General features: G+C 45.3%; 1 protein-coding gene and 1 non-coding gene across 10 annotated transcripts in view; both read right to left on the bottom strand.

Annotated features, from left to right (window-relative positions):
• Window positions 1–3823, bottom strand: part of MACF1 (microtubule actin crosslinking factor 1) — a 303966-nt gene extending 300143 nt beyond the window's left edge. For 2 of the 9 annotated variants that reach the window (XM_056556591.1, XM_056556593.1), the window contains exon 1: window positions 3007–3779. The gene's annotated coding sequence lies outside the window, so the exon portion shown is untranslated. Of the gene's footprint in view, window positions 1–3006 lie in introns of all 9 variants that reach the window. The other 7 variants (XM_056556581.1, XM_056556595.1, XM_056556594.1 and 4 more) reach the window with 7 other exon arrangements.
• An 8223-nt stretch (window positions 3824–12046) lies between these two features.
• Window positions 12047–12233, bottom strand: LOC130359809 (U2 spliceosomal RNA). Its single transcript, XR_008890474.1, has one exon. It is a non-coding gene; the product is annotated as a U2 spliceosomal RNA (small nuclear RNA).
• Between the last annotated feature and the right edge of the window lie 4066 nt (window positions 12234–16299).

Genomic DNA, 16299 nt, shown 5'->3' with positions numbered 1-16299 from the left:
TTGGGATCATTATCATGCTGAATGACCCAGCCATGTTTCATCTTCAATGCCCTTGGTGATGGAAGGAGGTTTTCACTCAAAATCTCATGATACATGGCTCCATTCATTATTTCCTTTACACTAATCAGTTGTCCTAGTCCCTTTGCTGAAAAAAAAACTTCCCAAAAACTTCTACTTTGGTTTCATCTGACCATATGATATTCTTCCAATACTCTTCTGGATCATCCAGATGCTCTCTAGCAAACTTCAGATGGGCCCAGACGTGTACTGGCTTGAGCAGGGGGACACGTCTGGCACTGCATGATTTGAGTCCCTGGCGGCGTACTGTTTTACTGATGGTAGTCTTTGTTACTTTGGTCCCAGCTCTCTGCAGGTCATTCACTAGGTCTTCCGGTGTGGTTCTGAGATTTTTGCTCACTGTTCTTGTGATCATTTGATCGAGGGAGATTATCAGAGGTCTTGTATGTCTTCCATTTTCTAATAATTGCTCCCACAGTTGATTTCTTCACGTCAAGCTACTTGCCTATTGCAGATTCAGTCTTCCCAGCCTGGTGCAGATCTACAATTTTGTTTCTGGTGTCCTTTGACAGCTCTTTGGTCTTGGCCATAGTGGAGTTTGGCGTGTGACTGTTTGAGGTTGTGGACAGGTGTCTTTTATACTGATAACAAGTTCAAACAGGAGCCATTAATACAGGTAACGAATGGAGGACAGAGGAGACTCTTAAAGAAGAAGTTACAGGTCTGTGAGAGCCAGACATGTTGCTTGTTTGTAGGTGATCAAATACTTATTTTCCACCATCATTTGCAAATAAATTCTTTAAAAATCAGACAATGTGATTTTATGGATTTTTTTCTCATTCTGTCTCTCATAGTTGAGGTATACCTATGATGAAAATTATAGGCCTCTCATCTTTTTAAGTGGGAGAACTTGCACAATTGGCGGCTGACTAAATACTTTTTTTTGCCCCACTGTATACCCCAAACCTAGTACTAGTAGAACCTAAATGCGGTAAATTGATAATGAAAAGATTAGTGTATCTTCTGTTTTCCCAATCCACTCTTATTTATGGCTTCCCATACTGATGAAAAATATTGACCTAAATACTGCCAAGGGATATTGGCCTAAGTCACATTTGGATGCCATGAAAATGTGCTCAGCTGGGATTAAAATGCTATGACAACTAGTGATTCCCTGTTCTCAGGATTTGGGGACAGTCTGTAAGGGAACATGCTCTTCCATTGCTTGATCTGAAAATTCTTTTTAAAAAATGTTGAAGAAACAAATGCAGATAAGATGTGCATTATGTCAGCTATGATTGGAGTAGCACATATGGAGATGTAAGCAGACATTTCCAGCAACACATTCTCTGCCGACGTCCTCTGGATTGCTGGATCAGCTCAGTAATCAACCAATCACAGAAGAGCCTTGTGCCTGAGTCCTGGAAATACACTGTGTGGGTTCCCTGATGACATATCTTTCATGGTATTGCGCACAATCACGATATAACATATTCTAATGGAAATTGGATTTGGATTCTCTCTCTGCTTATGTGACCACTAACAGACACAATGTATAACTTGCACCTGTCTGAAAAGCTTTCCTGTAAATGTACAATGTAAATGTATAGTGTGTTCATATTGTGATAGAGACCTGGACTGAACACACCTATCTATTGCATCTTCTTAATGTAATCCACTCATAGCCTCCTGCTAACCAATCATTATCTATACATGTGACAGAATCCATACCCCGAGATGCCATATAAATGGCATCAGGGCATGACAGGTCAGATCTGTCACATACTGAATGTTATGATGACAAGGCACTGCATGATGGCATGATGATGCATGTTACATGCCAATAACACATTGTCTGGCTGTAGAAAATTGCAATACTGTACATATCCTGGCACAAAAATATTACAATATTAGGTAGTAGTAATAATGAACTGTGGGAGGGAATGTGATGATATATGGAAAAATGACTAAAACACACAGGTGGAGAATGGCCTACCAGAAGGATGATATAAATGTGTGTGTGTATATATATATATATATATATATATATATCCAAAGGAAAGATCGCAGCCCTGCAATCTTTTCTCTGGATATTGAAGCGTTGGATCTTTGACCAGGGTTCAGATGATGGCGAGCACCTACTGATTGGCTTTCTGTGGACTTGGATGTGTGCGTATATATATATATATATATATATATATATATATATATATATATATGTGTGTGTGTGTGAACATTTATATTTATATATGTTGCTATACTCTATCAACATAGATATATGACATTATATGATAAGACAGATTCCTTATGTTTTAGTGGCTATATGGCGCATGACATAAACATGTTGCAGGTATGACACTATGGATGGGAATAATGGTCAAGAAGAGTGAAATATATAGGTATATATATATATATATATGTGTATATAAATATCTATATATCTATATATATATATATATATATATATATATATAGCTTTACTCTATCAACATATATATGATGCAGATTCCTCATGTTTTAGGGTTACATGTTGCAGGTATGACACTATGGATGTGATATGGTTATATATGGTTATGCTCAGTAAGTGATGGCAGAATGAACCCTATGCCCCCCATATGGTAATACAGATTCCTCATGTTTTAGGGTTACATGTTACATGGATGTGATATGGTTATGTATGGTTATGCTCAGTAAGTGATGGCAGAATGAACCCTATGCCGCCCATATGGTAATACAGATTCCTCATGTTTTAGGGTTACATGTTACATGGATGTGATATGGTTATGTATGGTTATGCTCAGTAAGTGATGGCAGAATGAACCCTATGCCCCCCATATGGTAATACAGATTCCTCATGTTTTAGGGTTACATGTTACATGGATGTGATATGGTTATGTATGGTTATGCACAGTAAGTGATGGCAGAATGAACCCTATGCCCCCCATATGGTAAGGTGACGTGACAATTCTATGAGGACTACACACTTACCCCCTTGTAAGGGAGAATACGGAAACTATAGGGAATTTGTGGATCTGTGCAGCAATCGCCAAAGTAAAGGGACATCCAAGTGTGAAGGGACAATCACATCCAGAGTCTCATCCAGTGAGACTGCAAAGAACAGTGTCACATCCAGGGAGACAGACAGAGAAGAATATGGCATCCAGGGAAAACCTTAAAAGCAAATGACAGGTGAAGGGAGATTCCCATCCATAGCCTGATGACAATGGTGACATCCACAGCCAGTGTCCAGAGGCTTCTGTGCAGCAGAATGATAGTGACCCTGCCCCCAGCCCAGAAATGGGGAGAAAGACAGAGATCCAGAGACAGAGAAGGAGAAGCAGCCAGGAAGAAGAGCAGCTCACATCCACACTGAAGGAAGCCTAAGAAGAAGACACCATCATCACTGGCACACAGGCATCAGCGGGCATCCTCAGATCCTGGCATACAGGGCACATCCATCCACCATGAAGAGACACATCCAGGGAAAGAGACACAGCGACCACCCCACTGTGCCGGGCTGTGCACCCGATGGGGAGGAGCTGCTGTACAAAGAGCCTCACCCTGATCTGCCGCTGCCAGGGCTGGTGCCGGGCACACGTGGGCAGCACAATTACCGGCGACCCCCTCTAGTAACGGCTTATGGGGGAGGACCAGGGGGCATTGTACCCTCGCTCCACTGCACATACCATCCGGCTGACGTACCCAATTCCTGCTGTGCTGGGGCTTAGCCGTCATATAGCCTAGATGTCAGGATCTGCAATGGTATATATATATATATATATATATATATATACACATACATACATATATGTCTATGCATGATGCCCAGCAGTCTGTAACATTGCCAGTTGTCACCAGGAAAGGACGTTGTCATCTGTTACTATACCTTAAAACAGTGTTTCCCAATCAGGGTGCCTCCAGCTGTTGCAAAACTACAACTCCCAGCATGCCCGGACAGCCTTTGGCTGTCCGGGCATGCTGGGAGTTGTAGTTTTGCAACAGCTGGAGGCACCCTGGTTGGGAAACACTACCTTAACCCCTTAAGGACGCAGCCCATTTGGGCCTTAAGGACGCAGACAATTAAATTTTTACGTTTTTATTTTTTCCTCCTACTATTTGTGTGGGGAAATTAAAAAGAAAAACGCAATTTTGCTAATTTTGGAAGGTTTTGTTTTCACGCCGTACAATATGTGGTAAAAATGACGTGTGTTCTTTATTCTTTGGGTCAATACGATTAAAATGATACCCATGATAACATACTTTTCTATTACTGTTGCGCTTAAAAAAAAATCGCAAACTGTTTAACCAAATTAGTACGTTTAAAATCCCCCTATTTTGAAGATCTATAACTTTTTCATTTTTCCGTATAAGCGGCGGTATGAGGGCTCATTTTTTGCGCCGTGATCTGTACTTTTTATTGATACCATATTTGCTTATATAAAACTTTTAATACTTTTTTAATGAATTTTTTTAGGGAATAAAATGTTATAAAAAAGCAGCTATTATGGACTTTTTTTTTTTTTACGTTCATGCCGATCACCTTCATTAACATTTTATTTTTTTATTTTAATAGTTGGGATATTTACGCACACAGCCATACCAAATATGTATAGAAAATATTTTTTACACTTTTTGGGGGTGAAATAGGGAAAATGGGACAATTTAAGTTTTTATTGGGGGAGGGTGTTTTTCACTTTTTTTTACTTTTATTTTTACACTTTAATAGTCCCCATAGGTGACTATTTATAGCAATCATTTGATTTATAATACTGTTCAGTGCTATGTATAGGACATAGCACTGATCAGCATTATCGGTCATCTTCTGCTCTGGTCTGCTTGATCGCAGACCAGAGCAGAAGATCCCGGGGAGACGGCCAGACCTCCGGCCGCCATGCTGGATGATCGGATCGCCGTGGCAGCGCTGCGGGCGATCCGATCATCCATTCAAAGTACCGCGATGCTGCAGATGCCGTGATCTGTATTGATCATCTGAGGGGTTAATGGCTGACATCCGCGCGGTCGTGGATGTCTGCCATTACGGGCGGGTCCCTGGCTGCTATCAGCAGCTGGGACCTGCCGCGCATGACCCGAGCATCGCACCGATGCTCGCAGTTATGCATAGGACGTAAATGTACGTCCTGGTGCGTTAAGTACCAGCTCACCAGGACGTACATTTACATCCTGCGTCATTATGGGGTTAAAATAATGAGGGAGATTTATCCAAACCTGTCCAGAGGAAAAGTTGCTGAGTTGCCCATAGCAACCAATCAGCTTCTTTCATTTTTCAGAGGCCTTTTCAAAAATGAAATAAGCTATCTGATTGGTTGCTATGGGCAACTACTCCTCTGGACAGGTTATGATAAATCTTCCCCAATGTATTTGTAGGAAAGATGCTAATCCTATATCGGGTGTCCTGTGGGCCTTGTCCTCACTAATACCATGACAAAAAAAAAAGAAATGTGGAATATATGGCCCCCAAAGTGCCAGCAAAGGGGCCTAAATTTACTACACCCAGCTCCAGGGATTTTGTAGCTCCAGGGCCCCAATACAAAATCTGTAACAGGGCGCCGTTGCAACTGCTACCTCCGCACCACCTATAGTTACACCCCTGACTACACCAACTATGCCAATACATTCTAGCACTTGTTTCTTAGGAATCTATATGCCAAAAAGTGGGTGACAGGAAGAGGCCAAGACAATACAAGATGGAAGAATTACATGAACAAAACCCACCCTTGTTAGAGAACATTGCAGATTTCCTGCAAGTGTTATTCCCTCAGAGCAGATTTCCCAGGATCCGGAGGTTTTCCTAAGGGTGCGTTCCCACCTGGCGTATACGCAGCGTATTTCACGCTGCACAAAATTTACGGCAGCAGCAGGAAATACGCTGTGTATTCCTTGCTCACTATACACCCAGGGCTTTACGGCGGCAGCCCTATGTTTGCAGCGAGTTTTGGAGGCGGAGCCGCATGTCAGTCACGGCGGCACAAGGCCCCGCCTCCAAAACTCATTGCAAAAAGAGGGCTGCCGCCGGAAAGCCCTGGGTGTATAGTGAGCAAGGAATACGCAGCGTATCTCCCGCTGCTGCCGTGAATTTTGCGCAGCGTGAAATACGCTGCGTATACACCAGGTGGGATTGCACCCTTAAAGGGTGGCAGAAATTCTGACGGTAGCCTTGGATTTCTGCTGCATGCTTAGAAGGTTTGCCCTTAATTTTCAATTGTGGATATCTATTGGCCCTATTGAATGGGGTTAATCGGTGTCCTGCATTTTCAATGCTTATTCCTAAGTAATATGTCCAATGTCACAAGGTCATTTGTATTTTGACATTTGAAATGCGCATCCACAAACATACACGCTGCAGTTCAGTGTAAACTGCAGTGCGAATTCCCATTGAAAACAATAGGGCGTGCATTGCTGTGTTTTTTTTTTTTTTGGTGATCATTTTGGGGTGTGATGCATGCCCAAATCTTACATGGTAACAAAGTCTAAGGGTACGTTCACACAGTAACACATTTTCAGCTACAGGTTTCGGCTACAGTGTTTTTTCCTCCGTGGAACATCAGCAGCAGATTACATTGACTTCATTGGGGTCTGCTGTAGATAATCTGCAACGGCTCCAACCCACAGTGGGAAGTATGATAAACATCCACCCTTGTGAATATTCCTTCATCTTCTCCACAATGTGGCATAGCCTAGATCCTATAGAAGATCCTATATAGACTATCTGGACCTCAGGGAGGAAAGAAAGTCAATAAATGAAGACAGAAACACAGGCTCTTCTGCTTTTTTAGTCCTTCCATGTGCTTTATGCTAAAGACTAATGGAATCAGACTTGACTTAGGAGTAAACAGAGGGCTGTATTACACGGTCAACTCCAGCCTGTTACCAGTGCCAATCTTGTATACTGAGCCTATTACATGGCTTGGTATCAGGCAGGCAGAAATACATGAATGATCACAGGATCATTTGTTGGCTACACACGTCTTATTACACAGGAAGATGTGCCACCAACAAACAACAATTTTCAGTCTTTCAAAACCCCAGGACTAGCTGACAAATGAGATTCTACCTGTTTGTTGGCTGACCGCTGGGCTCTATTACACAGGGCGATATTTGCCGGTTTAGATAATAACCGCTCCATATAATAAGTCCCTTAGAGACACTCTTTACTGTTCTTTCATAACAAGATGACTAGCCTCTTGAATGCGGATCCAGAAGGAGTCAGAGGCAGTGTTTTTTTTTACTAGGAATCAGCTAATGCGCATGACTATATTGTCACTCTACTTGGCAGTAAAAGGGCTCCCAAAGAGGTACAGGAGGCCTATGCAGGACTTACGTTCACCTATAAATTCACGGATAAGGAGATTTTTTTTTATAGTACTCACCGTAAAATCTCTTTCTCGTAGCCTTCATTGGGGGACACCTTACTGATGGGTATATGCTCTTGCCACTAGGAGGTGCTGACACTAGGGGAAAAAAGTCAGCTCCTCCCTGTCAGGATATACCCGCCCCCCTGCAGTGAGGTAATCAGCTTTGTCACAAAGCAGTAGGAGAAGCCAACCAAAGACATAAGTCCTAAGGACCCCGTAAAAGAATCATGGATAAAGACCCAGAAAAGATGATCCGGACAAAAAAGGAAAATATGCGTGGGTGCGGTGTCCCCCAATGAAGGATAAGAGAAAGAGATTTTACGGTTAGTACAAAAAAAAAAATACTCGCTCTTCATTGGGGGACACCTTACTGATGGGACGTACCAAAGCAGTCCCCTAGGGTGGGAATAACAACCACTAGAGAAAGGGAAACAGTCAGAGACCGAACCCATTCGACCATAAGGCCTGCAGCCGAGATCCCAGGCCAGAGATAACCGAGGCCCAGAAACTGAGCTTCCGGAAGATCCCACGTGCATGGAGATGGACTAGGACGCCAAGGGAAGGGACCGTCTTATGCACAGACTAAACCTACGTTCCATATAGAGAGACAAGAAAAAGGTCACCTAGGAAGCCAGCCAGGCCAGAACCATCCCAGGAGAAGGTAGAAAATCAACCAAGGAACACAGAACCAGACAGAGGACTAGCCCAGCTGGGAAACAAAAATGGAAAAAGGCAAAACAAGAGAACCAATCCAGAGTTGACCGATTCAAGAGGACATGGCGGAAAAAAAACACCAGGAAGAGCAGCGTAAGCCTAAGCAGAAGGTGAGCACCAGAGGTGGAGACCAGAAAACCACTGGAAAAAGGAAAGAGACAGAAACAGGCTCTAGAGAGGTCTGGTGCATAAGAGCAATGACCAGAACATCTGGAGACCCAAAACCCCTGTCCCAGGGGCCCGCCGTGAGCACCCAGAAAGCGAAATTAGCTTGATTGGTGTAATTCGGATGACCTGAACGCCCCCCATCCCGGGAGTACATGGACCCCGAAGGAGACAGACATGGGAACTGGAGGTTCCCGAGTCACCCGGAAGACGTACACGAAAGTATAAACAGCCAAGAAGGAGCAAAAGGCCCTAAAAGGAGCATTCCAGAACAGCAGAGTAGCCGACATGGGAAATTGGAGGTTACTGCATTGGAGGCTCCTGGAAGACTTGTACCTGAAGGGGAAGGTACCCCAATGGCCACGACACGCTCCAGGAGACAAACTTCCTTGTCAAGACAAGAAGAAGTGCGGTACAGAAAGACCGCCCACAATGCAATCACAGAGAAGTCTGGGCAGGATAGCCACCCCTGCCCAAGACCTCAACCACCACTAAGGCCCAAACCACCAGGAGGGCCAACCCAAAAAAGAAGGCACGCCACAGCAGTCTAGGACAGTGTCCAAGCCAAGGAGACTAACCAGAGTTGGACCCCAGCAGTACGAGAAGACCAGAGCACTCTGAAGCACTGTTCCGTCAGGACGTGTACGGAGGAAAAAAACAAAAAGGGAAACCAAGCAGTCTATCCCAGGAATGGGACACAGGAAGGTCACTCTGGAAGACAGTGGCTAGACTGGCTGTCGATAAGCCATACATTAGTGTGTAGACACCTCCAACAGAGGAGAGTGCCAAGGCTGCAGGAGATGTAGTAGATAATAAAAAAAATTAAAATAAAAACAGGAGGAGAGAGATGGCTCCATCTTGGCAGAGGATAGCGCTCAGCCAAATAGTCCCCCTAGCGGAAGGGAAACACAAGGGGTGCTCGAGAGATAAACCCAAGCATCGACCACGCCTGCTCCCAGATCCCCTTACCCTCTGTGGAAGGGGGATTGACAAGTGCGCCAGGCACTGTCAAAGCAGGGAAATGCCGCCTTATGGCAATGGGACAAAATACTGGGTGGACATAGCCCCCCAGCAACCCTACGACAACATAGAGAGATATGAAGGGATCGGAATCCTGAATACAGGTGCTGGGCAAAGAAACAGAAATAGCTACAAATGAGAGTAAGAAGCACACGCACACAGCAAACAACAGAGTTGAGAGGGACACCCCAATGGGGTGAAATCCTGGACCAGATGGGTGCCAACTGAGCCATCTTAGACATGTCCATGGCAACAAAGCAAACGCCTGAGCCACCCTGCACAGGAAACAAGGAAAATACCTGGGAGGCCGAGGCGGGCCTGAACTGACTGTGTCGCCCCAACATGCCCCCTGCCAGAACAGAGGTGCCCAAACGTCCCAGGACTTCAGAACAAGATCACAGGAAGGCCCCAGGCACACCACACCGAACAGAAGGGAGGGTGGACTCTACACTTGCAGAGGACCTATCACACATAGGGACACAGACATGGTTACCTCATGATAGTACAGGGGTACCAAACTGCAGATACGAAGGAAACCGCAGACATCCAAAAGTCCAGCAGAATGGTAGACACTCAGCACCTAATGGTGTGTCACAACCATGCCCCAGCAGACCAACGTGGCACTCTTAGAAAAAGGGAACAGAGAGTGCAGCTGTAGCCATAAAAAGCCATGGAACATGCAGGAGATGCCCACACCCCAACTCCTAATGGTACAATACACCAGGACTGCTAGATGCAAGATTTGAGGGATGCATATGTGGCAAGAATCATGCAGACACAGAAGAAGTCCCATGAACCCATAGGCACACTTTGTGGAACTTCACATGGAAGGAGTCACTGGACTGCAGTCGCTGGAGCGGAAGGAATGGGGTAAGTGACCTGGTGGATTAGAAAGCCATGCAGACACAGCCTGGCTATCTGGCATAGGGACCATGGCCACATCGGGTCCCGTATCCAGAACCACACACTAAAAGTGGGCTACCAGCCTTAAGCCATGAGAGCGGCAGGCATGTGGAGAGGGACCTGATAAAGTAGGAAACCCCACGAACCAGCATGTGGCGCATTGCAGAGGGCTCATGGAGCAACATGGGGAGACCCACTTGGGACTACGCCTAGGCAATGGGTTACCTGAACTTCCACCTCGCAGTGGGAAGTGTTTGGTAGTTGACCCGATGTAGCAGTAAACTACGGAGACAGCCACCCGGCTAACAGGTGGAGGATTCCTGAGTACACAGGAACACTCCTTCGAACCCTCACACAGACATTATGGCACAGGAGTGCTGCCAAATTTATGGTGTAGGAGACCATGCAGACTAAGACTTAGGGATGTAAGAAAAAATCGATTTGCGCGATTATCGCGATTTTTTGTTCCGCGATACTGAATCGATTTTAAAATTCTGAGAATCGATTTTTTTTATAAATTATTATAATTAACATTTACTGTATTTCACTCACTGAGTCACAGTCCTATTTGTCTGTCTTATTTTTTTTATAACACAAACTCCTGACCACTAGTTGGCAGTGTACCTGTTATCAGCTCTGTCCCACGCGCAGGCTGCTACCGCGAGACTACAGACTCAGAACAAACAGGAAGGAGAACGTACGCACTCACAGGACAACTCTCGCGGGATCTTGTTCTTTCTCAGCTAGATTAAGTTTTCCCAAGCTTTTAATAGGGAATATCGCAATATATCGTGATATATCGAATCGCCACCCTGGTATCGCGATTCGAATCGAATCGACAAATTATTGGTGATTCACACCCCTACTAAGACTGGCTGTCAGCAGACCCTTGAGCCTGCAGGAACCCTCTGACAGTCCTCTCACCAACAGCGAGGTACGGGAAGCCACAGCTATGCATGCGCCAGCCCAGAGATGGGAGATTGACAGCGGCGGAAACTGTGCAGACAACAGTCTGGCGTAATGAGTGCCCCTCCAGGCGCCGGTGATAAGGGGGGACAGTCAGATGGGCAATAACTGTGCCCCTGTGATGCATGTGGAAAGGCAGTGAAGCCTAGAACCCATGAATAGAATCCCCGTCACCCTGGGAGGTCGGGGGAGGCATAGGAGCCGTGGATTGTATCCCTTTCGCCCTGCATGGGGTCCACAGGACACGCCAGGTCACTCCACCGGACACTGCGCACTAGCAATGAGGTACCAGAACATCAGCCGCAGATACTTCAGCCCTTGGAGAAGCGACAGGCGGCAGAGAAAACCAGACCACTGCCTGGCTTACTGGTATGGGTCCATGTAGACAACTGGGCACTCCAGCAATCACCTCGCACTAGTAGTGGGGTACCGAAATCCAGCCGCGGACGCTGCACTTGTGAGATGAGTGACAGAAGAGACTACTGTCTGGCCTAATGAGAGCAAGTGCAATGCAGGGACACTTCCACGGAGACCTCACACCGGACGTGGGGATCCAGGACAGCAGACGCAGATGTGGGAGCCTGTGGAGGAGGGAATAACGTATGTACACGTCAAGAACATCTGCTGACATGGCAAACAAGTCATGACAACCGGTGGTAGAGGAGAAACAGTCCTGACTGTAACCCCGGTAACTTCCAAGGAAACATGACATCGCTGGCACAACCCGCCACAGCGAGTCACATATGTCTCTGACAGAATGAGAACGCTGGTGACAGCAGGTATGCCAGAGGCATACCTCAACTGACTCAATGCAATGTGTCAGATAAGGTCCCGTAAAGGGTGATGGAGACAAAAAGATCCCAGAAAAAAAAGAGCACAGCAGATATTTTAGGTGCACTGTACCTGAAGATACTGCCATATCGGGTCAATGCATGGGGCGACGAAAGCTTTGAAATCGGCCCACGTTCTCAAAAATCCATTTAATATAGGGTCCCCAGATAGGGGACGTATCAGGAATTAAACTGATAAGAACAGATACTACACATGACCTTAGCCAAAAGGCCGAGAAGCAATAGATAGTACAGGGTGCATGGAAAATAAGGCACAATTTAATTATAGGCCACAAGAGGGCTCCAACCATCACTAAGTTGTCTGAGAGACCAGCAGAAGAGATTCACTTTTTTTTTTAGTGTGCTTTCCACCTCTTGGGGAGGGGAAGGAAGGTGGTGCTATGCCCACTTCACCCACTTCCAAAAGAGCGACCAGCCGGGGAGGGGAAATAGAGCCCCACTTTTTTTACTGGAAGGGGGAGACGGGGGACGGAGAGACAGAGATATTCTCCGTGTCCCCGTCCATCCACCAACACCTATTAGGGGAAGGATGGCGGAACTCTTCCCCCCCCCCCCCCCCCCCGCCCCCCCCACCATATGGCTGCTGGGTGAGGAAATAAATAAAATAATAAGAACGGATCCCGCTCTGAAGGAGACAGGATGGGGCGGAGGTAAGCTCCGAGGTCCCCGTCCATCTGGCGGCGGGAGAGCAGCGGTGCCCGGCTGGGAAGGGTCCCGCCGGGCTGGAGAAGACTACGGTCCTTAACCAGGGAGTCAGAGGAATACAGCCTCCGACATCCCTGGTAGCACTAAAGTCCCCTACAGCGTGCCAAGTCCGGAGGGCTTGCTGCAGGGAGGAGAGGGGCGGAGCTAAGCTCCCTAAGGAGAAGCACAGATCCTTTCCTGTCGAGTGCTCTGAAGGCAGCGCCGCCAGAGCAGGGGGAGGGTCTTCCTACAGTTGACCCCCAGGGATCTGCAGCACAATAAGTACAGGGAGCTGCTACAAAAGCCAACGGCTGCCCTGAGACTACAAGTAGGAGTCCCTACCCCATTAAAGATTGGGCCAATGACCCCTTAAATTTCCCTCTGGAGGAACGGCATATCCTCAAACCACAAGAGCCAGTCCACAAGTGACTGTGCTAAAAGACACCAAAAAGAGAATATTAACCCCTTAATTCCTGTGCCGGAAAGGGGGGGGGGGAAGAACATACTCACCTCAGGCATCTTAAACCAGCTTATGGCCACACTGCATCATACCAGGCTAAGATAGCGGTTGCGAGCAGGGGCAGTGGGGGGACCCAAACCCAGGGTACAACCTCCAGGCGCTGGTGAGAAGGGATTAACTGTACATACTCTATGTCTGTGCCCCTTTATCGAATATGGGGGAACAGCTAGCGCCATGCTCCTGAACCCGCACCTGAAAAATTTTAACAAAAGGGAGTAAAGAACCTAAATAAACAGCCCTTACTAGAAAATAATAAACTAAGACCAGGTCTGGGGAGCACCCAGACCTGTGTCTTGCCTCCTACTGACACTAGCTAAAACTGATTAACTCACTGCAGGTGGGCGGGTATATCTTGGTTAGGAGGAGCAGACTTTTTTTTTCTTCCTAGTGTCAGCGCCTCATAGTGGCAAGAGCATATGCCCATCAGGAAGGTGTCCCCCAATGAAGAGCGACCGAGAAATTTATTTTTTCTGTCAGATTCTGTTTGACTCCAATAGAAGAAAAGTGTGGAATCCTCTACTGGATGGATTTTTACTAGTGTTAGTATAACCCCATAAAACCCTATGCACCTGATTGTACATTGTATGGTAGCATGGCCCATACATGATAGCTTGAAGTCTGAGGTCTAGAACACAGTTCGACCTTTACAAGGCTCAATCTATTGTGCAGCCATTAAAATGTATTATTATTGGCTTCACATCCCCTGCTCATTTGCCCAATAATCTACCACTTGTGTAAAAGGACCTTAAGCTAATTCAGTTGGACCACATGGGTTGAGTGGATTGCAATAGGGATACTATAATGTCACTGTATTATAGCATGTGAATCCTGCCTTAGGGTCTGTTAACGCAATGAAGAATTTATGGAACTAGTTGCAAAAAGATTAAGGCATAAGTAATCTTCCACACTGGTACTGAAAGAGATCAGATATTTGTGAGAAAAGCTGATGGGGAACAAGCGTACTGTATACTGCATCTGTAAAACTACAACTCCCAGCCTGCACAGACAGCCAAAGGCATCCATGTTTTACACTCTGCATAGATTTCAATGGTCATTTAAAAGGGGTTGTCTGGCCCCAACTCTCCATTCCTTTCTATGGGAGCACCAAAGACACCAAAGTACATCACTTGAGCATCTGAGGTACTCCCACAGAAATTAATGAAGCACATGTCTGCTGCAGCACACGCTCTGTGAGAGCCAGGTCCCAGTTCTGGAGATTGCAGAGTCCCAACAGGCGGATAGGGGATAAACTGCCTTTCACCAGACAACCCCTTTAAAGGGGTACTCCGGTGAAAACCTTTTTTCTTTTAAATAAGCTGGTGACAGAAAGTTAAACATATTTGTAAATTACTTCTATTAAAAAATCTTAACCCTTCCTGTACATATTAGCTGCTGAATACTACAGAGGAAATTCTTTTCTTTTTGGAATGCTCTCTGATGACATCACGAGCACAGTTCTCTCTGCTGACGTTATTATAATAACAAAGCTTTATTTATTTATTGTTGTCCTTAGTGGGATTTGAACCCAAGTCCCCACCACTGCAAGGCTAACCACTGAGCCACCATGCTGCCCTTAGCATACATCTGCTATGCATGGTTGCTAAAATGGACAGCGATGTCAGCAGAGAGCACTGTGCTCGTGATGTCATCAGTGTTCCAAAAAGAAAGGCATTTCCTCTGTAGCATTCAGCAGCTAATAAGTACTGGAAGGATTAAGATTTTTTAATAGAAGTAATTTACAAATATGTTTAACTTTCTGCCACCAGTTGATTTAAAAGAAAAAAGGTTTTCACCGGAGTACCCCTTTAACATTTCAAGTTCTGAATACTGCTTTTTTAAAATGTGCACATATTTTATACATTCATCTGAATAGCCCCATAAATAGCTGATAAAATGTGTGTGTGAAAGCAGCCCAAGGCTACTTTCATTCTGCAGTATCTGTGTGAGAATTCCTAGCCAAAACCAGGAAAGTAAATGCTCAGAGAGCTATACTGAGGTTTGCATCTCTTCTGTTTTACTAACTCCTGGTTTGGGTTTTTAGGTTTACAAACTATGGATTGATATACTACAGTGTGAAAGCGGCCTTGCCTCTCTCATAGATAATAGCTCCTAATGAGATATGGAACCAAGAGCATCGAAGCCTCAAAATTAGTTTTTTGCTTACCTTTCCAGGTGTTTTCCTTATACAAGTTGTTTACCCCGTAACGTCTCAGTATTAGAGAATAAGCTCCTCGAGTAAAAACCCTAACCACTATATATATATATCTATCTTATAGAGATATATATAGCAGATGCCAAAAAACCCATACAGCCGTTGAGTCGGTGAGCTAGATTTTACATGTAGTGTAGTTTTCCATGTATACAGGAAGTGTTGGAAAACACAAAGGCCCCGAGATTGAATTACCACAACAACCATCATCCAGCCATGGTGCAGGACTAGGATTCCTACACCAGGTATTTCTTTGTGCAATGTGATACTGCCCCTTTCACTTGCTTTCTCCCATGCCTCCCCTCCTATTTCATGGCCCCATACTACTGGCTTTGATGTGCTTCTACATAACATTTGTATTTTATAATGCCTGTCAATGTACGTGTATAGGTTAAAAAACCTGACACCATAATTGAATGAAAAAAAAAGTAAAATCCCATCCTTTTTTGCTTGTATATAAGTAGAGCAGAGCACAACAGCCTTTATCCTAATAATACTATAATATGGCTAAGGGAGGTTTGATCGAATGAATCACTATTCTCTTTTGGGAAACAGGAATGCAGCTTATTTTTGTTACCCTCATCTAGTGTTTTTCAACCAATGTGCCTCCAGTTGTTGCAACAGCTGGGAGTTGTAGTTTTGCAACAGCTGGGAGTTGTAGTTTTGCAACAGCTGGGAGTTGTAGTTTTGCAACAGCTGGGAGTTGTAGTTTTGCAACAGCTGGGAGTTGTAGTTTTGCAACAGCTGGGAGTTGTAGTTTTGCAACAGCTGGGAGTTGTAGTTTTGCAACAGCTGGGAGTTGTAGTTTTGCAACAGCTGGGAGTTGTAGTTTTGCAACAGCTGGGAGTTGTAGTTTTGCAACAGCTGGAGGCGCAT

Source organism: Hyla sarda, chromosome 2, assembly GCF_029499605.1.
Source record: "Hyla sarda isolate aHylSar1 chromosome 2, aHylSar1.hap1, whole genome shotgun sequence".
NCBI lineage: Eukaryota > Metazoa > Chordata > Amphibia > Anura > Hylidae > Hyla > Hyla sarda.
The sequence above is the reverse complement of the archived record's forward strand: the minus strand, read 5'-3'. Positions and strand labels throughout refer to the sequence as shown.